Source organism: Schistocerca nitens, chromosome 11, assembly GCF_023898315.1.
Source record: "Schistocerca nitens isolate TAMUIC-IGC-003100 chromosome 11, iqSchNite1.1, whole genome shotgun sequence".
Classification (NCBI taxonomy): Eukaryota; Metazoa; Arthropoda; class Insecta; order Orthoptera; family Acrididae; genus Schistocerca; species Schistocerca nitens.
The window spans coordinates 90,785,627-90,812,687 of NC_064624.1; positions in this window are offsets into that span (position 1 = coordinate 90,785,627).

Genomic DNA, 27,061 nt, shown 5'->3' on the forward strand with positions numbered 1-27,061 from the left:
CAGAAGTTAACAGGGGTCTCAACCCACACCCTCCGATATCCAGGCGTCACGGGGCAAATGTGAGGTCATTGCCTCTACGTCGCTGCTGCAAACCAGCGTCAGCGCTATAGCGTCTACTTCTTTCCCGAAAGTGTAACGGTGTGTCATTTACGAAGAAGTGGTCGAAACGGTGTAATTTTAGGCAGGCACAGACTGCGGTAAGAGTCTGTGCAATGTATTTGTATTTAGTATTTGAAAAGTGGTATGCGTAATCGAATAGTAGATACTTTCCTTGAAAACAATGATTTTGACCTAATGAGATACAGAGATTTAAGTTACCGAGCGGCTAGATTCCGAACAACCGGCCTTGAAGAACTTGCAGAAGATACCAGGGGTGTCAACGCACACCCTCCGATATCCCGGACTCACGGGGCAACTATGAGGTCATTGCCTCTAGGTCGCTGCTGCAAACCAGTGTCAGCGCGAAAGCGTCTACTTCTTTCCCGAAAGTGTAACGGTGTGTCATTTACGAAGAAGTGGTCGAAACGGTGTAATTTTTGGCAGGCACAGACTGCGGTAAGAGTCTATGCAATGTATTTGTATTTAGTATTTGAAAAGTGGTATGCGTAATCGAATAGTAGATACTTTCCTTGAAAACAATGATCTTGACCTAATGAGATACAGAGTTTTACGTTACCGAGCGGCTAGATTCCGAACAACCGGGCTTGAAGAACTTGCAGAAGATACCAGGGGTCTCAACGCACACCCTCCGATATCCAGGCGTCACGGGGCAACTGTGAGGTCATTGCCTCTAGGTCGCTGCTGCAAACCACCGTCAGCGCAAGAGAGTCTACTTCTTTCCCGAAAGTGAAACGGTGTGTCATTTACGAAGAAGTGGTCGAAACGGTGTAATTTTTGGCAGGCACAGACTGCGGTAAGAGTCTGTGCAATGTATTTGTATTTAGTATTTGAACAGTGGTATGCATAATCGAATAGTAGGTACTTTCCTTGAAAACAATGATTTTAACCTAATGAGATACAGAGTTTTACGTTACCAAGCAGCTAGATTCCGAATAGCCGGGCTTGCAGAACTTGCAGAAGATAACAGGGGTCTCAACCCACACCCTCCGATATCCCGGACTCACGGGGCATCTGTGAGGTCATTGCCTCTAGGTCGCTGCTGCAAACCAGCGTCAGCGCAAGAGCTTCTACTTCTTTCCCGAAAGTGTAACGGTGTGTCATTTACGAAGAAGTGGTCGAAACGGTGTAATTTTTGGCAGGCACAGACTGCGGTAAGAGTCTGTGCAATGTATTTGTATTTAGTATTTGAAAAGAGGTATGCGTAATCGAATAGTAGGTACTTTCCTTGAAAACAATGAATTTGACCTAATGAGATACAGAGTTTTACGTTACCGAGCAGCTAGATTCCAAACAACCGGGCTTAAAGAACTTGCAGAAGATAACAGGGGTCTCAACGCACACCCTCCGATATCCAGGCGTCACGGGGCAACTGTGAGGTCATTGCCTCTAGGTCACTGCTGCAAACCACCGTCAGCGCAAGAGAGTCTACTTCTTTCCCGAAAGTGGAACGGTGTGTCATTTACGAAGAAGTGGTCGAAACGGTGTAATTTTTGGCAGGCACAGACTGTGGTAAGAGTCTGTGCAATGTATTTGTATTTAGTATTTGAAAAGTGGTATGCGTAATCGAATAGTAGCTACTTTCCTTGAAAACAATGATTTTGCCCTGCTGAGATACAGAGTTTTTCGTTACCGAGCAGCTAGATTCCGAACAGCTGGGCTTGCAGAACTTGCAGAAGATAACAGGGGTCTCAACCCACACCCTCCGATATCCAGGCGTCACGGGGGAACTGTGAGGTCATTGCCTCTAGGTCGCTGCTGCAAACCAGCGTCAGCGCAAGAGCGTCTACTTCTTTCCCGAAAGTGTAACGATGTGTCATTTACGAAGAAGTGGTCGAAACGGTGTAATTTTTGGCAGGCACAGACTGCGGTAAGAGTCTGTGCAATGTATATTTATTTAGTACTTGTAAAGTGGTATGCGTAATCGAATAGTAGGTACTTTCCTTGAAAACAATGATTTTGACATAATGAGATACAGATTTTTACGTTACCGAGCAGCTAGATTCCGAACAGCCGGACTTGCAGAACTTGCAGAAGATAACAGGGGTCTCAACCCACACCCTCCGATATCCAGGCGTTACGGTGCAACTGTTTGGTCATTGCCTCAAGGTCGCTGCTGCAAACCACCGTCAGCGCAAGAGAGTCTACTTCTTTCCCGAAAGTGTAACGGTGTGTCATTTACGAAGAAGTGGTCGAAACGGTGTAACTTTTGGCAGGCACAGACTGCGGTAAGAGTCTGTGCAATGTATTTGTATTTAGTACTTGAAAAGTGGTAAGCGTAATCGAATAGTAGGTACTTTTGTTGAAAACAATGATTTTGACCTAATGAGATACAGAGTTTTACGTTACCGAGCAGCTAGATTCCGAACAGCCGGGCTTGCAGAACTTGTAGAAGATAACAGGGGTCTCAACCCACACCCTCCGATATCCCGGACTCACGGGGCAACTGTGAGGTCATTGCCACTAGGTCGCTGCTGCAAACCAGCGTCAGCGCAAGAGCGTCTACTTCTTTCCCGAAAGTGTAACGGTGTGTCATTTACGAAGAAGTGGTGGAAACGGTGTAATTTTTGGCAGACACAGACTGTGGTAAGAGTCTGTGCATTAGTATTTGAAAAGTGGTATGCGAAATTGAATAGTAGGTACTTTCCTTGAAAACAATGATTTTGACCTAATGAGATACAGACTTTTACGTTACCGACAGCTAGATTCCGAACAGCCGGGCTTGCAGAAGTTAACAGGGGTCTCAACCCACACCCTCCGATATCCAGGCGTCACGGGGCAAATGTGAGGTCATTGCCTCTAGGTCGCTGCTGCAAACCAGCGTCAGCGCAAGAGCGTCTACTTCTTTCACGAAAGTGTAACGGTGTGTCATTTACGAAGAAGTGGTCGAAACGGTGTAATTTTTGGCAGGCACAGACTGCGGTAAGAGTCTGTGCATGTATTTGTATTTAGTATTTGAAAAGTGGAATGCGTAATCGAATAGTAGATACTTTCCTTGAAAACAATGATTTTGACCTAATGAGATACAGAGTTTTACGTTACCGAGCAGCTAGATTCCGAACAACCGGGCTTGAAGAACTTGCAGAAGATAACAGGGGTCTCAACCAACACCCTCCGATATCCAGCCGTCACGGGGTAAGATTCTGTGCAATGTATTTGTATTTAGTATTTGAAAATTGGTATGAATAATCGAATAGTAGGTACATTCCTTGAAAACAATGATTTTGACCTAATGAGATACAGAGTTTTACGTTACCGAGCAGCTAGATTCCGAACAGCCGGGCTAGCAGAACTTGCAGAAGATAACAGGGGTCTCAACCCACACCCTCCGATTTCCAGGCGTCACGGGGCAACTGTGAGGTCATTGCCTCTAGGTCGCTGCTGGAAACCACCGTCAGCTCAAGAGAGTCTACATCTTTCCCGAAAGTGTAACGGTGTGTCATTTACGAAGAAGTGGTCGAAACGGTGTAATTTTTGGCAGGCACAGACTGCGGTAAGAGTCTGTGCAATGTATTTGTATTTAGTACTTGTAAAGTGGTATGCGTAATCGAATAGTAGGTACTTTCCTTGAAAACAATGATTTGGACCTAATGAGATACAGAGTTTTACGTTACCGAGCAGCTAGATTCCGAAAAGCCGGGCTTGCTGAACTTGCAGAAGATAACAGGGGTCTCAACCCACACCCTCCGATATCCAGGCATCACGGGGCAACTGTGAAGTCATTGCCTCTAGGTCGCTGCTGCAAACCAGCGTCAGCGCAAGAGAGTCTACTTCTTTCCCGAAAGTGTAACGGTGTGTCAATTACGAAGAAGTGGTCGAAATTGTGTAATTTTTGGCAGGCACAGACTGCGGTAAGAGTCTGTGCAATGTATTTGTATTTAGTATTTGAAAAGTGGTATGCGTAATCGAATAGTAGGTACTTTTGTTGAAAACAATGATTTTGACCTAATGAGATACAGAGTTTTACGTTACCGAGCAGCTAGATTCCGAACAGCCGGGCTTGCAGAAGTTACCAGGGGTCTCAACCCACACCCTCTGATATCCAGGCGTCACGGGGCAAATGTGAGGTCATTGCCTCTAGGTCGCTGCTGCAAACCAGCGTCAGCGCAAGAGCGTCTACTTCTTTCACGAAAGTGTAATGGTGTGTCATTTACGAAGAAGTGGTAGAAACGGTGTAATTATTGGTAGTCACAGACTGCGGTAAGAGTCTGTGCAATGTATTTGTATTTAGTATTTGAATAGTGGTATGTGTAATCGAATAGAAGATACTTTCCTTGAAAACAATGATTTTGACCTAATGAGATACAGAGTTTTACGTTACCGAGCAGCTAGATTCCGAACAACCAGACTTGAAGAACTTGCAGAAGATAACAGGGGTCTCAACCGACACCCTCCGATATGCAGGCGTCACGGGGCAACTGTTTGGTCATTGCCTCTAGGTAGCTGCTGCAAACCACCGTCAGCGCAAGAGAGTCTACTTCTTTCCCGAAAGTGTAACGCTGTGTCATTTACGAAGAAGTGGTCGAAACGGTGTAACTTTTGGCAGGCACAGACTGCGGTAAGAGTCTGTGCAATGTATTTGTATTTAGTATTTGAAAAGTGGTATGCGTAATCGAATAGTAGGTACTTTCCTGGAAAACAATGATTTTGACCTAATGAGATACAGAGTTTTACGTTACCGAGCAGCTAGATTCCGAACAGCCGCGCTTGCAGAACTTGCAGAAGATAACAGGGGTCTCAACCCACACCCTCCGATATCCCGGACTCACGGGGCATCTGTGAGGTCATTGCCTCTAGGTCGCTGCTGCAAACCAGCGTCAGCGCAAGAGCTTCTACTTCTTTCCCGAAAGTGTAACGGTGTGTCATTTACGAAGAAGTGGTCGAAACGGTGTAATTTTTGGCAGGCACAGACTGCGGTAAGAGTCTGTGCAATGTATTTGTATTTAGTATTTGAAAAGAGGTATGCGTAATCGAATAGTAGGTACTTTCCTTGAAAAAAATGATTTTGACCTAATGAGATACAGAGTTTTACGTTACCGAGCAGCTAGATTCCAAACAACCGGGCTTGCAGAACTTGCAGAAGATAACAGGGGTCTCAACCCACACCCTCCGATATACAGGCGTCACGGGGCAACTGTGAGGTCATTGCATCTAGGTCGCTGCCGCAAACCAGCGTCAGCGCAAGAGAGTCTACTTCTTTCATGAAAGTGTAACGGTGTGTCAATTACGCAGAAGTGGTCGAAACGGTGTAATTTTTGGCAGTCACAGACTGCGGTAAGAGTCTGTGCAATGTATTTGTATTTAGTATTTGAAAAGTGGTATGCGTAATCGAATAGTAGGTACTTTCCTTGAAAACAATGATTTCGACCTAATGAGATACAGAGTTTTACGTTACCGAGCAGCTAGATTCCGAACAGCCGGGCTTGCAAAACTTGCAGAAGATAACAGGGGTCTCAACCCACACCCCCCGATATCCCGGACTCACGGCGCAACTGTGAGGTCATTGCCTCTAGGTCGCTGCTGCAAACCACCGTCAGCGCAAGAGCGTCTACTTCTTTCCCGAAAGTGTAACGGTGTGTCATTTACGAAGAAGTGGTCGAAACGGTGTAACTTTTGGCAGGCACAGACTGCGGTAAGAGTCTGTGCAATGTATTTGTATTTAGTATTTGAAAAGTGGTAAGCGTAATCGAATAGTAGGTGCTTTCCTTGAAAACAATGATTTTGACCTAATGAGATACAGAGTTTTACGTTACCGAGCAGCTAGATTCCGAACAGCCGGGCTTGCAGAACTTGCAGAAGATAACAGGGGTCTCATCCCACACCCTCCGATATCCCGGACTCACGGGGCAACTGTGAGGTCATTGCCTCTAGGTCGCTGCTGCAAACCAGCGTCAGCGCAAGAGCGTCTACTTCTTTCCCGAAAGTGTAACGGTGTGTCATTTACGATGAAGTGGTGGAAACGGTGTAATTTTTGGCAGACACAGACTGTGGTAAGAGTCTGTGCATTAGTATTTGAAAAGTGGTATGCGAAATTGAATAGTAGGTATTTTCCTTGAAAACAATGATTTTGACCTAATGAGATACAGAGTTTTACGTTACCGACAGCTAGATTCCGAACAGCCGGGCTTGCAGAAGTTAACAGGGGTCTCAACCCACACCCTCCGATACCCAGGCGTCACGGGGCAAATGTGAGTTCATTGCCTCTAGGTCGCTGCTGCAAACCAGCGTCAGCGCAAGAGCGTCTACCTCTTTCACGAAAGTGTAACGGTGTGTCATTTACGAAGAAGTGGTCGAAACGGTGTAATTTTTGGCAGGCACAGACTGCGGTAAGAGTCTGTGCATGTATTTGTATTTAGTATTTGAAAAGTGGAATGTGTAATCGAATAGTAGATACTTTCCTTGAAAACAATGATTTTGACCTAATGAGATACAGAGTTTTACGTTACCGAGCAGCTAGATTCCGAACAACCGGGCTTGAAGAACTTGCAGAAGATAACAGGGGTCTCAACCCACACCCTCCGATATCCAGGCATCACGGGGCAACTGTGAAGTCATTGCCTCTAGGTCGCTGCTGCAAACCACCGTCAGCGAAAGAGAGTCTACTTCTTTCACGAAAGTGTAATGGTGTGTCATTTACGAAGAAGTGGTCGAAATTGTGTAATTTTTGGCAGGCACAGACTGCGGTAAGAGTCTGTGCAATGTATTTGTATTTAGTATTTGAAAAGTGGTATGCGTAATCGAATAGTAGGTACTTTTGTTGAAAACAATGATTTTGACCTAATGAGATACAGAGTTTTACGTTACCGAGCAGCTAGATTCAGAACAGCCGGGCTTGCAGAAGTTACCAGGGGTCTCAACCCACACCCTCTGATATCCAGGCGTCACGGGGCAAATGTGAGGTCATTGCCTCTAGGTCGCTGCTGCAAACCAGCGTCAGCGCAAGAGCGTCTACTTCTTTCACGAAAGTGTAATGGTGTGTCATTTACGAAGAAGTGGTCGAAACGGTGTAATTTTTGGTAGTCACAGACTGCGGTAAGAGTCTGTGCAATGTATTTGTATTTAGTATTTGAAAAGTGGTATGCGTAATCGAATAGTAGATACTTTCCTTGAAAACAATGATTTTGACCTAATGAGATACAGAGTTTTACGTTACCGAGCAGCTAGATTCCGAACAACCAGACTTGAAGAACTTGCAGAAGATAACAGGGGTCTCAACCGACACCCTCCGATATCCAGGCGTCACGGGGCAACTGTTTGGTCATTGCCTCTAGGTAGCTGCTGCAAACCACCGTCAGCGCAAGAGAGTCTACTTCTTTCCCGAAAGTGTAACGGTGTGTCATTTACGAAGAAGTGGTCGAAACGGTGTAACTTTTGGCAGGCACAGACTGCGGTAAGAGTCTGTGCAATGTATTTGTATTTAGTATTTGAAAAGTGGTATGCGTAATCGAATAGTAGGGACTTTCCTGGAAAACAATGATTTTGACCTAATGAGATACAGAGTTTTACGTTACCGAGCAGCTAGATTCCGAACAGCCGCGCTTGCAGAACTTGCAGAAGATAACAGGGGTCTCAACCCACACCCTCCGATATCCCGGACTCACGGGGCAACTGTGAGTTTATTGCCTCGATGTCGCTGCTGCAAACCAGCGTCAGCGCAAGAGCGTCTACTTCCTTCCCGAAAGTGTAACGGTGTGTCATTTACGAAGAAGTGGTCGAAACGGTGTAATTTTTGGCAGGCACAGACTGTGGTAAGAGTCCGTGCATTAGTATTTGAAAAGTGGTATGCGTAATCGAATAGTAGGTACTTTCCTTGAAGACAATGATTTTGACCTAATGAGATACAGAGTTTTACGTTACCGACAGCTAGATTCCGAACAGCTGGGCTTGCAGAAGTTAACAGGGGTCTCAACCCACACCCACCGATATCCAGGCGTGACAGGGCAAAGGTGAGGTCATTGCCTCTAGGTCGCTGCTGCAAACCAGCGTCAGCGCAAGAGCGTCTACCTCTTTCACGAAAGTGTAACGGTGTGTCATTTACGAAGAAGTGGTCGAAACGGTGTAATTTTAGGCAGGCACAGACTGCGGTAAGAGTCTGTGCAATGTATTTGCATTTAGTATTTGAAAAGTGGTATGCGTAATCGAATAGTAGATACTATCCTTGAAAACAATGATTTTGACCTAATGAGATACAGAGATTATCGTTACCGAGCAGCTAGATTCCGAACAACCGGGGTTGAAGAACTAGCAGAAGATAACAGGGGTCTCAACCCACACCCTCCGATATCCCGGACTCACGGGGCAACTGTGAGGTCATTGCCTCTAGGTCGCTTCTTCAAACCAGCGTCAGCGCAAGAGAGTCTACTTCTTTCCCGAAAGTGTAACGGTGTGTCAGTTGCGAAGAAGTGGTCGAAACGGGTTAATTTTTGGCAGGCACAGACTGCGGTAAGAGTCTGTGCATTAGTATTTGAAAAGTGGTATGCGTAATCGAATAGTAGGTACTTTCCTTGAAAACAATGATTTTGACCTAATGAGATACTGAGTTTTACGTTACCGAGCAGCTAGAATCCGAATTGCCGGGCTTGCAGAAGTTAACAGGGGTCTCAACCCACACACCCCCCCCCCCCGATATCCAGGCGTCACGGGGCAAATGTGAGGTCATTGCCTCTAGATCGCTGCTGCAAACCAGCGTCAGCGCAAGAGCGTCTACTTCTTTCACGAAAGTGTAACGGTGTGTCATTTACGAAGAAGTGGTCGAAACGGTGTAATTTTTGGCAGGCACAGACTGCGGTAAGAGTTTGTGCAATGTATTTGTATTTAGTATTTGAAAAGTGGTATGCGTAATCGAATAGTAGGTACTTTCCTTGAAAACAATGATTTTGACCTAATGAGATACAGAGTTTTACGTTACCGAGCAGCTAGATTCCGAACAGCCGGGCTTGCAGAACTTGCAGAAGATAACAGGGGTCTCTACCCACACCCTCCGATATCCCGGACTCACGGGGCAACTGTGAGGTCATTGCCTCTAGGTCGCTGCTGCAAACCAGCGTCATCGCAAGAGCGTATACTTCTTTCCTGAAAGTGTAACGATGTGTCATTTACGAAGAAGTGGTCGAAACGGTGTAATTTTTGGCAGGCACAGACTGCGGTAAGAGCCTGTGCAATGTATTTGTATTTAGTACTTGAAAAGTGGTATGCGTAATCGAATAGTAGGTACTTTCCTTGAAAACAATGATTTTGACCTAATGAGATACAGAGTTTTACGTTACCGAGCAGCTAGATTCCGAACAGCCGGGCTTGCAGAACTTGCAGAGGATAACAGGGGTCTCAACCCACACCCTCCGATATACAGGCGTCACGGGGCAACTGTGAGGTCATTGCCTCTAGGTCGCTGCCGCAAACCAGCGTCAGCGCAAGAGAGTCTACTTCTTTCCCGAAAGTGTAACGGTGTGTCAATTACGCAGAAGTGGTCGAAACGGTGTAATTTTTGGCAGGCACAGACTGCGGTAAGAGTCTGTGCAATGTATTTGTATTTAGTATTTGAAAAGTGGTATGCGTAATCGAATAGTAGGTACTTTCCTTGAAAACAATGATTTCGACCTAATGAGATACAGAGTTTTACGTTACCGAGCAGCTAGATTCCGAACAGCCGGGCTTGCAAAACTTGCAGAAGATAACAGGGGTCTCAACCCACACCCCCCGATATCCCGGACTCACGGCGCAACTGTGAGGTCATTGCCTCTAGGTCGCTGCTGCAAACCACCGTCAGCGCAAGAGCGTCTACTTCTTTCCCGAAAGTGTAACGGTGTGTCAATTACGAAGAAGTGGTCGAAACGGTGTAATTCTTGGCAGGCACAGACTGCGGTAAGAGTCTGTGCATTAGTATTTGAAAAGTGGTATGCGTAATCGAATAGTAGGTACTTTCCTTGAAAACAATGATTTTGACCTAATGAGATACAGAGTTTTACGTTACCGAGCAGCTAGATTCCGAACAGCCGGGCTTGCAGAAGTAAACAGGGGTCTCAACCCACACGCTCCGATATCCAGGCGTCACGGGGCAAATTTGAGGTCATTGCCCCTAGGTCGCTGCTGCAAACCAGCGTCAGCGCAAGAGCGTATACTTCTTTCCTGATAGTGTAACGATGTGTCATTTACGAAGAAGTGGTCGAAACGGTGTAATTTTTGGCAGGCACAGACTGCGGTAAGAGCCTGTGCAATGTATTTGTATTTAGTACTTGAAAAGTGGTATGCGTAATCGAATAGTAGGTACTTTCCTTGAAAACAATGATTTTGACCTAATGAGATACAGAGTTTTACGTTACCGAGCAGCTAGATTCCGAACAGCCGGGCTTGCAGAACTTGCAGAAGATAACAGGGGTCTCAACCCACACCCTCCGATATACAGGCGTCACGGGACAACTGTGAGGTCATTGCCTCTAGGTCGCTGCCGCAAACCAGCGTCAGCGCAAGAGAGTGTACTTCTTTCCCGAAAGTGTAACGGTGTGTCAATTACGCAGAAGTGGTCGAAACGGTGTAATTTTTGGCAGGCACAGACTGCGGTAAGAGTCTGTGCAATGTATTTGTATTTTGTATTTGAAAAGTGGTATGCGTAATCGAACAGTAGGTACTTTCCTTGAAAACAATGATTTCGACCTAATGAGATACAGAGTTTTACGTTACCGAGCAGCTAGATTCCGAACAACCGGGCTTGCAAAACTTGCAGAAGATAACAGGGTCTCACGCACACCCCCCGATATCCCGGACTCACGGCGCAACTGTGAGGTCATTGCCTCTAGGTCGCTGCTGCAAACCAGCGTCAGCGCAAGAGCGTATACTTCTTTCCCGAAAGTGTAACGGTGTGTCGTTTACGAAGAAGTGGTCGAAACGGTATAAGTTTTGGCAGGCACAGACTGCAATGTATTTGTATTTATTATTTGAAAAGTGGTATGCGTAATCGAATAGTAGGTGCTTTCCTTGAAAACAATGATTTTGACCTAATGAGATACAGAGTTTTACGTTATCGAGCAGCTTGATTCCGAACAACCGAGCTTGAAGAACTTGCAGATGATAACAGGGGTCTCAACGCACACCCTCCGATATCCAGGCGTCACGGGGCAACTGTGAGGTCATTGCCTCTAGGTCGCTGCTGCAAACCACCGTCAGCGCAAGAGAGTCTACTTCTTTCCCGAAAGTGTAACGGTGTGTCATTTACGAATAAGTGGTCGAAACGGTGTAATTTTTGGCAGGCACAGACTGCGGTAAGAGTCTGTGCATTAGTATTTGAAAAGTGGTATGCGTAATCGAATAGTAGGTACTTTCCTTGAAGACAATGATTTTGACCTAATGAGATACAGAGTTTTACGTTACCGACAGCTAGATTCCGAACAGCTGGGCTTGCAGAAGTTAACAGGGGTCTCAACCCACACCCACCGATATCCAGGCGTGACAGGGCAAATGTGAGGTCATTGCCTCTAGGTCGCTGCTGCAAACCAGCGTCAGCGCAAGAGCGTCTACCTCTTTCACGAAAGTGTAACGGTGTGTCATTTACGAAGAAGTGGTCGAAACGGTGTAATTTTTGGCAGGCACAGACTGCGGTAAGAGTCTGTGCAATGTATTTGCATTTAGTATTTGAAAAGTGGTATGCGTAATCGAATAGTAGGTACATTCCTTGAAAACAATGATTTTGACCTAATGAGATACAGAGTTTTACGTTACCGAGCAGCTAGACTCCGAATTGCCGGGCTTGCAGAAGTTAACAGGGGTCTCAACCCACACCCCCCGATATCCAGGCGTCACGGGGCAAATGTGAGGTCATTGCCTCTAGATCGCTGTTGCAAACCAGCGTCAGCGCAAGAGCGTCTACTTCTTTCACGAAAGTGTAACGGTGTGTCATTTACGAAGAAGTGGTCGAAACGGTGTAATTTTTGGCAGGCACAGACTGCGGTAAGAGTTTGTGCAATGTATTTGTATTTAGTATTTGAAAAGTGGTATGCCTAATCGAATAGTAGGTACTTTCCTTGAAAACAATGATTTTGACCTAATGAGATACAGAGTTTTACGTTACCGAGCAGCTAGATTCGGAACAGCCGGGCTTGCAGAACTTGCAGAAGATAACAGGGGTCTCTACCCACACCCTCCGATATCCCGGACTCACGGGGCAACTGTGAGGTCATTGCCTCTAGGTCGCTGCTGCAAACCAGCGTCAGCGCAAGAGCGTATACTTCTTTCCTGAAAGTGTAACGATGTGTCATTTACGAAGAAGTGGTCGAAACGGTGTAATTTTTGGCAGGCACAGACTGCGGTAAGAGCCTGTGCAATGTATTTGTATTTAGTACTTGAAAAGTGGTATGCGTAATCGAATAGTAGGTACTTTCCTTGAAAACAATGATTTTGACCTAATGAGATACAGAGTTTTACGTTACCGAGCAGCTAGATTCCGAACAGCCGGGCTTGCAGAACTTGCAGAAGATAACAGGGGTCTCAACCCACACCCTCCGATATACAGGCGTCACGGGGCAACTGTGAGGTCATTGCCTCTAGGTCGCTGCCGCAAACCAGCGTCAGCGCAAGAGAGTCTACTTCTTTCCCGAAAGTGTAACGGTGTGTCAATTACGCAGAAGTGGTCGAAACGGTGTAATTTTTGGCAGGCACAGACTGCGGTAAGAGTCTGTGCAATGTATTAGTATTTAGTATTTGAAAAGTGGTATGCGTAATCGAATAGTAGATACTTTCCTTGAAAACAATAAATTTCGACCTAATGAGATACAGCGTTTTACGTTACCGAGCAGCTAGATTCCGAACAGCCGGGCTTGCAAAACTTGCAGAATATAACAGGGGTCTCAACCCACACCCCCCGATATCCCGGACTCACGGCGCAACTGTGAGGTCATTGCCTCTAGGTCGCTGCTGCAAACCACCGTCAGCGCAAGAGCGTCTACTTCTTTCCCGAAAGTGTAACGGTGTGTCATTTACGAAGAAGTGGTCGAAACGGTATAAGTTTTGGCAGGCACAGACTGCAATGTATTTGTATTTATTATTTGAAAAATGGTATGCGTATTCGAATAGTAGGTACTTTCCTTGAAAACAATGATTTTGACCTAATGAGATACAGAGTTTTACGTTACCGAGCAGCTAGATTCCGAACAGCCGGGCTTGCAGAACTTGCAGAAGATAACAGGGGTCTCAACCCACACCCTCCGATATCCAGGCGTCACAGGGCAACTGTGAGGTCATTGCCTCTAGGTCGCTGCTGCAAACCAGCGTCAGCGCAAGAGCGTCTACTTCTTTCCCGAAAGTGTAACGGCGTGTCGTTTACGAAGAAGTGGTCGAAACGGTATAAATTTTGGCAGGCACAGACTGCGGTAAGAGTCTGTGCAATGTATTTGTATTTAGTATTTTCAAAGTGGTATGCGTAATCGAATAGTAGGTGCTTTCCTTGAAAACAATGATTTTGACCTAATAAGATACAGAGTTTTACGTTACCGAGCAGCTTGATTCCGAACAACCGGGCTTGAAGAACTTGCAGATGATAACAGGGGACTCAACGCACACCATCCGATATCCAGGCGTCACGGGGCAACTGTGAGGTCATTGCCTCTAGGTCGCTGCTGCAAACCACCGTCAGCGCAATAGAGTCTACCTCTTACCCGAAAGTGTAACGGTGTGTCATTTACGAAGAAGTGGTCGAAACGGTGTAATTTTTGGCAGGCACAGACTGCGGTAAGAGTCTGTGCATTAGTATTTGAAAAGTGGTATGCGTAATCGAATAGTAGGTACTTTCCTTGAAAACAATGATTTTGACCTAATGAGATACAGAGTTTTACGTTACCGAGCAGCTAGATTCCGAACAGCCGGGCTTGCAGAAGTAAACAGGGGTCTCAACCCACACCCTCCGATATCCAGGCGTCACGGGGCAAATTTGAGGTCATTGCCCCTAGGTCGCTGCTGCAAACCAGCGTCAGCGCAAGAGCGTATACTTCTTTCCTGAAAGTGTAACGATGTGTCATTTACGAAGAAGTGGTCGAAACGGTGTAATTTTTGGCAGGCACAGACTGCGGTAAGAGCCTGTGCAATGTATTTGTATTTAGTACTTGAAAAGTGGTATGCGTAATCGAATAGTAGGTACTTTCCTTGAAAACAATGATTTTGACCTAATGAGATACAGAGTTTTACGTTACCGAGCAGCTAGATTCCGAACAGCCGGGCTTGCAGAACTTGCAGAAGATAACAGGGGTCTCAACCCACACCCTCCGATATACAGGCGTCACGGGACAACTGTGAAGTCATTGCCTCTAGGTCGCTGCCGCAAACCAGCGTCAGCGCAAGAGAGTCTACTTCTTTCCCGAAAGTGTAACGGTGTGTCAATTACGCAGAAGTGGTCGAAACGGTGTAATTTTTGGCAGGCACAGACTGCGGTAAGAGTCTGTGCAATGTATTTGTATTTAGTATTTGGAAAGTGGTATGCGTAATCGAATAGTAGGTACTTTCCTTGAAAAAAATGATTTTGACCTAATGAGATACAGAGTTTTACGTTACCGAGCAGCTAGATTCCGAACAGCCGGGCTTGCAAAACTTGCAGAAGATAACAGGGGTCTCAACGCACACCCCCCGATATCCCGGACTCACGGCGCAACTGTGAGGTCATTGCCTCTAGGTCGCTGCTGCAAACCACCGTCAGCGCAAGAGCGTATACTTCTTTCCCGAAAGTGTAACGGTGTGTCATTTACGAAGAAGTGGTCGAAACGGTATAAGTTTTGGCAGGCACAGACTGCAATGTATTTGTATTTATTATTTGAAAAGTGGTATGCGTAATCGAATAGTAGGTGCTTTCCTTGAAAACAATGATTTTGACCTAATGAGATACAGAGTTTTACGTTACCGAGCAGCTAGATTCCGAACAGCCGGGCTTGCAGAACTTGCAGAAGATAACAGGGGTCTCAACCCACACCCTCCGATATCCAGGCGTCACAGGGCAACTGTGAGGTCATTGCCTCTAGGTCGATGCTGCAAACCAGCGTCAGCGCAAGAGCGTCTACTTCATTCCCGAAAGTGTAACGGCGTGTCATTTACGAAGAAGTGGTCGAAACGGTATAAATTTTTGCAGGCACAGACTGCGGTAAGAGTCTGTGCAATGTATTTGTATTTAGTATTTTCAAAGTGGTATGCGTAATCGAATAGTAGGTGCTTTCCTTGAAAACAATGATTTTGACCTAATGAGATACAGAGTTTTACGTTACCGAGCAGCTTGATTCCGAACAACCGGGCTTGAAGAACTTGCAGAAGATAACAGGGGTCTCAACGCACACCCTCCGATATCCAGGCGTCACGGGGCAACTGTGAGGTCATTGCCTCTAGGTCGCTGCTGCAAACCACCGTCAGCGCAATAGAGTCTACTTCTTACCCGAAAGTGTAACGGTGTGTCATTTACGAATAAGTGGTCGAAACGGTGTAATTTTTGGCAGGCACAGACTGCGGTAAGAGTCTGTGCATTAGTATTTGAAAAGTGGTATGCGTAGTCGAATAGTAGGTACTTTCCTTGAAAACAATGATTTTGACCTAATGAGATACAGAGTTTTACGTTACCGAGCAGCTAGATTCCGAACAGCCGGGCTTGCAGAAGTAAACAGGGGTCTCAACCCACACCCTCCGATATCCAGGCGTCACGGGGCAAATTTGAGGTCATTGCCCCTAAGTCGCTGCTGCAAACCAGCGTCAGCGCAAGAGCGTATACTTCTTTCCTGAAAGTGTAACGATGTGTCATTTACGAAGAAGTGGTCGAAACGGTGTAATTTTTGGCAGGCACAGACTGCGGTAAGAGCCTGTGCAATGTATTTGTATTTAGTACTTGAAAAGTGGTATGCGTAATCGAATAGTAGGTACTTTCCTTGAAAACAATGATTTTGACCTAATGAGATACAGAGTTTTACGTTACCGAGCAGCTAGATTCCGAACAGCCGGGCTTGCAGAACTTGCAGAAGATAACAGGGGTCTCAACCTACACCCTCCGATATACAGGCGTCACGGGACAACTGTGAGGTCATTGCCTCTAGGTCGCTGCTGCAAACCACCGTCAGCACAATAGAGTCTACCTCTTACCCGAAAGTGTAACGGTGTGTCATTTACGAAGAAGTGGTCGAAACGGTGTAATTTTTGGCAGGCACAGACTGCGGTAAGAGTCTGTGCATTAGTATTTGAAAAGTGGTATGCATAATCGAATAGTAGGTACTTTCCTTGAAAACAATGATTTTGACCTAATGAGATACAGAGTTTTACGTTACCGAGCAGCTAGACCCCGAATTGCCGGGCTTGCAGAAGTTAACAGAGGTCTCAACCTACACCCCCCCGATATCCAGGCGTCACGGGGCAAATGTGAGGTCATTGCCTCTAGATCGCTGCTGCAAACCAGCGTCAGCGCAAGAGCGTCTACTTCTTTCACGAAAGTGTAACGGTGTGTCATTTACGAAGAAGTGGTCGAAACGGTGTAATTTTTGGCAGGCACAGACTGCGGTAAGAGTTTGTGCAATTTATTTGTATTTAGTATTTGAAAAGTGGTATGCGTAATCGAATAGTAGGTACTTTCCTTGAAAACAATGATTTTGACCTAATGAGATACAGAGTTTTACGTTACCGAGCAGCTAGATTCCGAACAGCCGGGCTTGCAGAACTTGCAGAAGATAACAGGGGTCTCAACCCACACCCTCCGATATCCCGGACTCACGGGGCAACTGTGAGGTCATTGCCTCTAGGTCGCTGCTGCAAACCAGCGTCAGCGCAAGAGCGTATACTTCTTTCCTGAATGTGTAACGATGTGTCATTTACGAAGAAGTGGTCGAAACGGTGTAATTTTTGGCAGGCACAGACTGCGGTAAGAGCCTGTGCAATGTAATTGTATTTAGTACTTGAAAAGTGGTATGCGTAATCGAATAGTAGGTACTTTCCTTGAAAACAATGATTTTGACCTAATGAGATACAGAGTTTTACGTTACCGAGCAGCTAGATTCCGAACAGCCGGGCTTGCAGAACTTGCAGAAGATAACAGGGGTCTCAACCCACACCCTCCGATATACAGGCGTCACGGGGCAACTGTGAGGTCATTGCCTCTAGGTCGCTGCCGCAAACCAGCGTCAGCGCAAGAGAGTCTACTTCTTTCCCGAAAGTGTAACGGTGTGTCAATTACGCAGAAGTGGTCGAAACGGTGTAATTTTTGGCAGGCACAGACTGCGGTAAGAGTCTGTGCAATGTATTTGTATTTAGTATTTTCAAAGTGGTATGCGTAATCGAATAGTAGGTGCTTTCCTTGAAAACAATGATTTTGACCTAATGAGATACAGAGTTTTACGTTACCGAGCAGCTTGATACCGAACAACCGGGCTTGAAGAACTTGCAGAAGATAACTGGGGTCTCAACGCACACCCTCCGATATCCAGGCGTCACGGGGCAACTGTGAGGTCATTGCCTCTTGGTCGCTGCTGCAAACCACCGTCAGCGCAATAGAGTCTACTTCTTACCCGAAAGTGTAACGGTGTGTCATTTACGAAGAAGTGGTCGAAACGGTGTAATTTTTGGCAGGCACAGACTGCGGTAAGAGTCTGTGCATTAGTATTTGAAAAGTGGTATGCGTAATCGAATAGTAGGTACTTTCCTTGAAAACAATGATTTTGACCTAATGAGATACAGAGTTTTACGTTACCGAGCAGCTAGATGCCGAACAGCCGGGCTTGCAGAACTTGCAGAAGATAACAGGGGTCTCTACCCACACCCTCCGATATCCCGGACTCACGGGGCAACTGTGAGGTCATTGCCTCTAGGTCGCTGCTGCAAACCAGCGTCATCGCAAGAGCGTATACTTCTTTCCTGAAAGTGTAACGATGTGTCATTTACGAAGAAGTGGTCGAAACGGTGTAATTTTTGGCAGGCACAGACTGCGGTAAGAGCCTGTGCAATGTATTTGTGTTTAGTACTTGAAAAGTGGTATGCGTAATCGAATAGTAGGTGCTTTCCTTGAAAACAATGATTTTGACCTAATGAGATACAGAGTTTTACGTTACCGAGCAGCTTGATTCCGATCAACCGGGCTTGAAGAACTTGCAGAAGATAACAGGGGTCGCAACGCACACCCTCCGATATCCAGGCGTCACGGGGCAACTGTGAGGTCATTGCCTCTAGGTCGCTGCTGCAAACCACCGTCAGCGCAATAGAGTCTACTTCTTACCCGAAAGTGTAACGGTGTGTCATTTACGAAGGAGTGGTCGAAACGGTGTAATTTTTGGCAGGCACAGACTGCGGTAAAAATCTGTGCATTAGTATTTGAAAAGTGGTATGCGTAATCCAATAGTAGGTACTTTCCTTGAAAACAATGATTTTGACCTAATGAGATACAGAGTTTTACGTTACCGAGCAGCTAGATTCCGAACAGCCGGGCTTGCAGAAGTAAACAGGGGTCTCAGCCCACACCCTCCGATATCCAGGCGTCATGGGGCAAATGTGAGGTCATTGCCTCTAGGTCGCTGCTGCAAACCAGCGTCAGCGCAAGAGCGTCTACTTCTTTCACGAAAGTGTAACGGTGTGTCATTTACGAAGAAGTGGTCGAAACGGTGTAATTTTTGGCAGGCACAGACTGCGGTAAGAGTCTGTGCAATGTATTTGTATTTAGTATTTTCAAAGTGGTATGCGTAATCGAATAGTAGGTACTTTCTTTGAAAACAATGATTTTGACCTAATGAGATACAGATTTTTACGTTACCGAGCAGCTAGATTCCGAACAGCCGGGCTTGCCGAACTTGCAGAAGATAACAGGGGTCTCTACCCACACCCCCCGATATCCCGGACTCACGGGGCAACTGTGATGTCATTGCCTCTAGGTCGCTGCTGCAAACCAGCGTCAGCGCTAGAGCGTCTACTTCTTTCCCTAAAGTGTAACGGTGTGTCATTTACGAAGAAGTGGTCGAAACGGTATAAGTTTTGGCAGGCACAGACTGCAATGTATTAGTATTTAGTATTTGAAAAGTGGTATGCGTAATCGAATAGTAGGTACTTTCCTTGAAAACAATGATTTTGACCTAATGAGATACAGAGTTTTACGTTACCGAGCAGCTAGATTCCGAACAACCGGGCTTGAAGAACTTGCAGAAGATAACAGGGGTCTCAACGCACACCCTCCGATATCCAGGCGTCACGGGGCAACTGTGAGGTCATTGCCTCTAGGTCGCTGCTGCAAACCAGCGTCAGCACAAGAGCGTCTACTTCTTTCCCGAAAGTGTAACGGCGTGTCATTTACGAAGAAGTGGTCGAAACGGTATAAAATTTGGCAGGCAAAGAATGCGGTAAGAGTCTGTGCAATGTATTTGTATTTAGTATTTTCAAAGTGGTATGCGTAATCGAATAGTAGGTGCTTTCCTAGAAAACAATGATTTTGACCTAATGAGATACAGAGTTTTACGTTACCGAGCAGCTTGGTTCCGAACAACCGGGCTTGAAGAACTTGCAGAAGATAACCGGGGTCTCAACGCACACCCTCCGATATCCAGGCGTCACGGGGCAACTGTGAGGTCATTGCCTCTAGGTCGCTGCTGCAAACCACCGTCAGCGCAATAGAGTCTACTTCTTACCCGAAAGTGTAACGGTGTGTCATTTACGAAGAAGTGGTCGAAACGGTGTAATTTTAGGCAGGCACAGACTGCGGTAAGAGTCTGTGCAATGTATTTGTATTTAGTATTTTCAAAGTGGTATGCGTAATCGAATAGTAGGTGCTTTCCTTGAAAACAATGATTTTGACCTAATGAGATACAGAGTTTTACGTTACCGAGCAGCTTGATACCGAACAACCGGGCTTGAAGAACTTGCAGAAGATAACTGGGGTCTCAACGCACACCCTCCGATATCCAGGCGTCACGGGGCAACTGTGAGGTCATTGCCTCTTGGTCGCTGCTGCAAACCACCGTCAGCGCAATAGAGTCTACTTCCTACCCGAAAGTGTAACGGTGTGTCATTTACGAAGAAGTGGTCGAAACGGTGTAATTTTTGGCAGGCACAGACTGCGGTAAGAGTCTGTGCATTAGTATTTGAAAAGTGGTATGCGTAATCGAATAGTAGGTACTTTCCTTGAAAACAATGATTTTGACCTAATGAGATACAGAGTTTTACGTTACCGAGCAGCTAGATGCCGAACAGCCGGGCTTGCAGAACTTGCAGAAGATAACAGGGGTCTCTACCCACACCCTCCGATATCCCGGACTCACGGGGCAACTGTGAGGTCATTGCCTCTAGGTCGCTGCTGCAAATCAGCGTCATCGCAAGAGCGTATACTTCTTTCCTGAAAGTGTAACGATGTGTCATTTACGAAGAAGTGGTCGAAACGGTGTAATTTTTGGCAGGCACAGACTGCGGTAAGAGCCTGTGCAATGTATTTGTGTTTAGTACTTGAAAAGTGGTATGCGTAATCGAATAGTAGGTGCTTTCCTTGAAAACAATGATTTTGACCTAATGAGATACAGAGTTTTACGTTACCGAGCAGCTTGATTCCGATCAACCGGGCTTGAAGAACTTGCAGAAGATAACAGGGGTCGCAACGCACACCCTCCGATATCCAGGCGTCACGGGGCAACTGTGAGGTCATTGCCTCTAGGTCGCTGCTGCAAACCACCGTCAGCGCAATAGAGTCTACTTCTTACCCGAAAGTGTAACGGTGTGTCATTTACGAAGGAGTGGTCGAAACGGTGTAATTTTTGGCAGGCACAGACTGCGGTAAAAATCTGTGCATTAGTATTTGAAAAGTGGTATGCGTAATCCAATAGTAGGTACTTTCCTTGAAAACAATGATTTTGACCTAATGAGATACAGAGTTTTACGTTACCGAGCAGCTAGATTCCGAACAGCCGGGCTTGCAGAAGTAAACAGGGGTCTCAGCCCACACCCTCCGATATCCAGGCGTCATGGGGCAAATGTGAGGTCATTGCCTCTAGGTCGCTGCTGCAAACCAGCGTCAGCGCAAGAGCGTCTACTTCTTTCACGAAAGTGTAACGGTGTGTCATTTACGAAGAAGTGGTCGAAACGGTGTAATTTTTGGCAGGCACAGACTGCGGTAAGAGTCTGTGCAATGTATTTGTATTTAGTATTTTCAAAGTGGTATGCGTAATCGAATAGTAGGTACTTTCTTTGAAAACAATGATTTTGACCTAATGAGATACAGATTTTTACGTTACCGAGCAGCTAGATTCCGAACAGCCGGGCTTGCCGAACTTGCAGAAGATAACAGGGGTCTCTACCCACACCCCCCGATATCCCGGACTCACGGGGCAACTGTGATGTCATTGCCTCTAGGTCGCTGCTGCAAACCAGCGTCAGCGCTAGAGCGTCTACTTCTTTCCCTAAAGTGTAACGGTGTGTCATTTACGAAGAAGTGGTCGAAACGGTATAAGTTTTGGCAGGCACAGACTGCAATGTATTAGTATTTAGTATTTGAAAAGTGGTATGCGTAATCGAATAGTAGGTACTTTCCTTGAAAACAATGATTTTGACCTAATGAGATACAGAGTTTTACGTTACCGAGCAGCTAGATTCCGAACAACCGGGCTTGAAGAACTTGCAGAAGATAACAGGGGTCTCAACGCACACCCTCCGATATCCAGGCGTCACGGGGCAACTGTGAGGTCATTGCCTCTAGGTCGCTGCTGCAAACCAGCGTCAGCACAAGAGCGTCTACTTCTTTCCCGAAAGTGTAACGGCGTGTCATTTACGAAGAAGTGGTCGAAACGGTATAAAATTTGGCAGGCAAAGAATGCGGTAAGAGTCTGTGCAATGTATTTGTATTTAGTATTTTCAAAGTGGTATGCGTAATCGAATAGTAGGTGCTTTCCTTGAAAACAATGATTTTGACCTAATGAGATACAGAGTTTTACGTTACCGAGCAGCTTGGTTCCGAACTACCGGGCTTGAAGAACTTGCAGAAGATAACAGGGGTCTCAACGCACACCCTCCGATATCCAGGCGTCACGGGGCAACTGTGAGGTCATTGCCTCTAGGTCGCTGCTGCAAACCACCGTCAGCGCAATAGAGTCTACTTCTTACCCGAAAGTGTAACGGTGTGTCATTTACGAAGATGTGGTCGAAACGGTGTAATTTTTGGCAGGCACAGACTGCGGTAAGAGTCTGTGCATTAGTATTTGAAAAGTGGTATGCGTAATCGAATAGTAAGTACTCTCCTTGAAAACAATGATTTTGACCTAATGAGATACAGAGTTTTACGTTACCGAGCAGCTAGATTCCGAACAGCCGGGCTTGCAGAAGTAAACAGGGGTCTCAACCCACACCCTCCGATATACAGGCGTCACGGGACAACTGTGAGGTCATTGCCTCTAGGTCGCTGCCGCAAACCAGCGTCAGCGCAAGAGAGTCTACTTCTTTCCCGAAAGTGTAACGGTGTGTCAATTACGCAGAAGTGGTCGAAACGGTGTAATTTTTGGCAGGCACAGACTGCGGTAAGAGTCTGTGCAATGTATTTGTATTTAGTATTTGAAAAGTGGTATGCGTAATCGAATAGTAGGTACTTTCCTTGAAAACAATGATTTCGACCTAATGAGATACAGAGTTTTACGTTACCGAGCAGCTAGATTCCGAACAGCCGGGCTTGCAGAACTTGCAGAAGATAACAGGGGTCTCAACCCACACCCTCCGATATACAGGCGTCACGGGGCAACTGTGAGGTCATTGCCTCTAGGTCGCTGCCGCAAACCAGCGTCAGCGCAAGAGAGTCTACTTCTTTCCCGAAAGTGTAACGGTGTGTCAATTACGCAGAAGTGGTCGAAACGGTGTAATTTTTGGCAGGCACAGACTGCGGTAAGAGTCTGTGCAATGTATTTGTATTTAGTATTTGAAAAGTGGTATGCGTAATCGAATAGTAGGTACTTTCCTTGAAAACAATGATTTCGACCTAATGAGATACAGAGTTTTACGTTACCGAGCAGCTAGATTCCGAACAGCCGGGCTTGCAAAACTTGCAGAAGATAACAGGGGTCTCAACGCACACCCCCCGATATCCCGGACTCACGGCGCAACTGTGAGGTCATTGCCTCTAGGTCGCTGCCGCAAACCAGCGTCAGCGCAAGAGCGTCTACTTCTTTCCCGAAAGTGTAACGGTGTGTCATTTACGAATAAGTGGTCGAAACGGTATAAGTTTTGGCAGGCACAGACTGCAATGTATTTGTATTTATTATTTGAAAAGTGGTATGCGTAATCGAATAGTAGGTGCTTTCCTTGAAAACAATGATTTTGACCTAATGAGATACAGAGTTTTACGTTACCGAGCAGCTTGATTCCGAACAACCGGGCTTGAAGAACTTGCAGAAGATAACAGGGGTCTCAACGCACACCCTCCGATATCCAGGCGTCACGGGGCAACTGTGAGGTCATTGCCTCTAGGTCGCTGCTGCAAACCACCGTCAGCGCAATAGAGTCTACTTCTTACCCGAAAGTGTAACGGTGTGTCATTTACGAAGATGTGGTCGAAACGGTGTAATTTTTGGCAGGCACAGACTGCGGTAAGAGTCTGTGCATTAGTATTTGAAAAGTGGTATGCGTAATCGAATAGTAGGTACTTTCCTTGAAAACAATGATTTTGACCTAATGAGATACAGAGTTTTACGTTACCGAGCAGCTAGATTCCGAACAGCCGTGCTAGCAGAAGTAAACAGGGGTCTCAACCCACACCCTCCGATATACAGGCGTCACGGGACAACTGTGAGGTCATTGCCTCTAGGTCGCTGCCGCAAACCAGCGTCAGCGCAAGAGCGTCTACTTCTTTCCCGAAAGTGTAACGGTGTGTCAATTACGCAGAAGTGGTCGAAACGGTGTAATTTTTGGCAGGCACAGACTGCGGTAAGAGTCTGTGCAATGTATTTGTATTTAGTATTTGAAAAGTGGTATACGTAATCGAATAGTAGGTACTTTCCTTGAAAACAATGATTTCGACCTAATGAGATACAGAGTTTTACGTTACCGAGCAGCTAGATTCCGAACAGCCGGGCTTGCAGAACTTGCAGAAGATAACAGGGGTCTCAACGCACACCCTCCGATATCCAGGCGTCACGGGGCAACTGTGAGGTCATTGCCTCTAGGTCGCTGCTGCAAACCACCGTCAGCGAAATAGAGTCTACTTCTTACCCGAAAGTGTAACGGTGTGTCATTTACGAAGATGTGGTCGAAACGGTGTAATTTTTGGCAGGCACAGACTGCGGTAAGAGTCTGTGCATTAGTATTTGAAAAGTGGTATGCGTAATCGAATAGTAGGTACTTTCCTTGAAAACAATGATTTTGACCTAATGAGATACAGAGTTTTACGTTACCGAGCAGCTAGATTCCGAACAGCCGGGCTAGCAGAAGTAAACAGGGGTCTCAACCCACACCCTCCGATATACAGGCGTCACGGGACAACTGTGAGGTCATTGCCTCTAGGTCGCTGCCGCAAACCAGCGTCAGCGCAAGAGCGTCTACTTCTTTCCCGAAAGTGTAACGGTGTGTCAATTACGCAGAAGTGGTCGAAACGGTGTAATTTTTGGCAGGCACAGACTGCGGTAAGAGTCAGTGCAATGTATTTGTATTTAGTATTTGAAAAGTGGTATGCGTAATCGAATAGTAGGTACTTTCCTTGAAAACAATGATTTTGACCTAATGAGATACAGAGTTTTACGTTACCGAGCAGCTAGATTCCGAACAGCCGGGCTTGCAGAAGTAAACAGGGGTCTCAACCCACACCCTCCGATATACAGGCGTCACGGGACAACTGTGAGGTCATTGCCTCTAGGTCGCTGCCGCAAACCAGCGTCAGCGCAAGAGCGTCTACTTCTTTCCCGAAAGTGTAACGGTGTGTCAATTACGCAGAAGTGGTCGAAACGGTGTAATTTTTGGCAGGCACAGACTGCGGTAAGAGTCTGTGCAATGTATTTGTATTTAGTATTTGAAAAGTGGTATACGTAATCGAATAGTAGGTACTTTCCTTGAAAACAATGATTTCGACCTAATGAGATACAGAGTTTTACGTTACCGAGCAGCTAGATTCCGAACAGCCGGGCTTGCAGAACTTGCAGAAGATAACAGGGGTCTCAACGCACACCCTCCGATATCCAGGCGTCACGGGGCAACTGTGAGGTCATTGCCTCTAGGTCGCTGCTGCAAACCACCATCAGCGAAATAGAGTCTACTTCTTACCCGAAAGTGTAACGGTGTGTCATTTACGAAGATGTGGTCGAAACGGTGTAATTTTTGGCAGGCACAGACTGCGGTAAAAATCTGTGCATTAGTATTTGAAAAGTGGTATGCGTAATCGAATAGTAGGTACTCTCCTTGAAAACAATGATTTTGACCTAATGAGATACAGAGTTTTACGTTACCGAGCAGCTAGATTCCGAACAGCCGGGCTAGCAGAAGTAAACAGGGGTCTCAACCCACACCCTCCGATATACAGGCGTCACGGGACAACTGTGAGGTCATTGCCTCTAGGTCGCTGCCGCAAACCAGCGTCAGCGCAAGAGAGTCTACTTCTTTCCCGAAAGTGTAACGGTGTGTCAATTACGCAGAAGTGGTCGAAACGGTGTAATTTTTGGCAGGCACAGACTGCGGTAAGAGTCTGTGCAATGTATTTGTATTTAGTATTTGAAAAGTGGTATGCGTAATCGAATAGTAGGTACTTTCCTTGAAAACAATGATTTCGACCTAATGAGATACAGAGTTTTACGTTACCGAGCAGCTAGATTCCGAACAGCCGGGCTTGCAGAACTTGCAGAAGATAACAGGGGTCTCAACCCACACCCTCCGATATACAGGCGTCACGGGGCAACTGTGAGGTCATTGCCTCTAGGTCGCTGCCGCAAACCAGCGTCAGCGCAAGAGAGTCTACTTCTTTCCCGAAAGTGTAACGGTGTGTCAATTACGCAGAAGTGGTCGAAACGGTGTAATTTTTGGCAGGCACAGACTGCGGTAAGAGTCTGTGCAATGTATTTGTATTTAGTATTTGAAAAGTGGTATGCGTAATCGAATAGTAGGTACTTTCCTTGAAAACAATGATTTCGACCTAATGAGATACAGAGTTTTACGTTACCGAGCAGCTAGATTCCGAACAGCCGGGCTTGCAAAACTTGCAGAAGATAACAGGGGTCTCAACGCACACCCCCCGATATCCCGGACTCACGGCGCAACTGTGAGGTCATTGCCTCTAGGTCGCTGCCGCAAACCAGCGTCAGCGCAAGAGCGTCTACTTCTTTCCCGAAAGTGTAACGGTGTGTCATTTACGAATAAGTGGTCGAAACGGTATAAGTTTTGGCAGGCACAGACTGCAATGTATTTGTATTTATTATTTGAAAAGTGGTATGCGTAATCGAATAGTAGGTGCTTTCCTTGAAAACAATGATTTTGACCTAATGAGATACAGAGTTTTACGTTACCGAGCAGCTTGATTCCGAACAACCAGGCTTGAAGAACTTGCAGAAGATAACAGGGGTCTCAACGCACACCCTCCGATATCCAGGCGTCACGGGGCAACTGTGAGGTCATTGCCTCTAGGTCGCTGCTGCAAACCACCGTCAGCGCAATAGAGTCTACTTCTTACCCGAAAGTGTAACGGTGTGTCATTTACGAAGATGTGGTCGAAACGGTGTAATTTTTGGCAGGCACAGACTCCGGTAAGAGTCTGTGCATTAGTATTTGAAAAGTGGTATGCGTAATCGAATAGTAGGTACTTTCCTTGAAAACAATGATTTTGACCTAATGAGATACAGAGTTTTACGTTACCGAGCAGCTAGATTCCGAACAGCCGGGCTTGCAGAAGTAATCAGGGGTCTCAACCCACACCCTCCGATATACAGGCGTCACGGGGCAACTGTGAGGTCATTGCCTCTAGGTCGCTGCCGCAAACCAGCGTCAGCGCAAGAGAGTCTACTTCTTTCCCGAAAGTGTAACG